The sequence below is a fragment of the Saccostrea echinata genome, unplaced genomic scaffold (assembly GCF_033153115.1).
Source record: "Saccostrea echinata isolate AGI-Se365-2 ecotype Australia unplaced genomic scaffold, CSIRO_AGI_Sech_v1 ptg000014l, whole genome shotgun sequence".
NCBI classification, from domain to species: domain Eukaryota; kingdom Metazoa; phylum Mollusca; class Bivalvia; order Ostreida; family Ostreidae; genus Saccostrea; species Saccostrea echinata.
Genome location: NW_026889763.1, coordinates 19,340,543 through 19,341,761, shown reverse-complemented (window position 1 = coordinate 19,341,761; position 1,219 = coordinate 19,340,543). Strand labels below are relative to the sequence as shown.

General features: G+C 35.6%; 1 long non-coding RNA gene across 1 annotated transcript; it reads right to left on the bottom strand.

The window, feature by feature from the left end:
* Positions 1-520: 520 nt before the first annotated feature.
* Positions 521-1,219, bottom strand: LOC133186906 (uncharacterized). The gene is made up of 3 exons (XR_009721106.1): positions 1,101-1,219; positions 716-827; positions 521-587 (listed from the first exon to the last, which is right to left on the bottom strand). It is a non-coding gene; the product is annotated as an uncharacterized LOC133186906 (long non-coding RNA).

Below are 1,219 nucleotides of genomic sequence, written 5' to 3'. Positions count from 1 at the left end.
GAAATAAAATACATTGAGAGAGAGAGAGAGAGAGAGAGAGCAAAACTGGACCTCTTTTCATGAAAAATTACGTTAATAAATTTAAATAAATGAACATTTTCTCTGACTTGGCTTAATTGTATACGTTCCTAGAAAATCTCATTTAAACTGTGGACATTAGATCTACAGTTTGCATTAATATTTCTTTTAGAAAAATCCTTGTGTAATTGCTGCTCTCTTTAATACTCCATCATTGCGGACTTGTCCAGGTTCCTGTATATTTTGCTGGATGCAGGCGGCAACATCAATGTTTGTTAAATTCTGCTGCACACAGATATCTCCTCTGTCGATTCCCAGATTAAGGAGTATCACACAGGCTGTAATAAACTGTACAGCTTGGTCTGGGGATACCCTGAACCCGATTTGGAGAGCTTGGAATCTCCTCTTCATGATGCCAAAGGTCTGCTCAATCAAGACACGGGTCTGACATAGACTGGCATTATACCTCTCCTCAGACCGTGTCGCCGGTGCTAACTATGAATAGGGTGTCATGAGGTATCTTATAAGGGGGTACCCAGAATCTCCAAGCAGAATCCCATCATGTAACCCTGAATATTAAAAGAGGGTATAAATGCATGCTTAAGTCAAGCTAGAACATAATCAATGCAATTCAGGAAAAGGATACATATAGAGAAACATATCACATATAGTTACATTATATAATTTAAAGAAGTACCATTTTCAAAATGTTGGCAAAGGTGTGAATTTCTCCAAATTCTCGAATCGTGACATGATCCAGGCCACCTGGCACAAAGTGAGGTCACCTTGAAAGTGGGACTACATACCATCTAAAGAAATACATATGTTTTTTAAACATATACTTTAAAATGTATAATATGTTAATAATTATTTATCATTCCAATTTCCTTTTTATGATGAATTTTTGAAACATAGCTGTAGCTGACATCCCTTATTACATTTAAAAGGTCTCTTGTACTATTCATAATGCCAATGAAAGTGAGCTTCTACAATGAAATATTATGGTCAAACCAACTTAATATATGTTCTACTATATAAAAAATCAGAAGTAAAATCCTTTTAAATATGTTTTTTTTAAATACCTGAACATTGAGGCTATGGAATCCCTTCCTGTTCACATAATCAGGTTCATTCAGTGAAGGAGCTTGAATTCTTATCTGGGTTCCGTCAATACAACCCACAACTTTGGGAAAACCTGTCA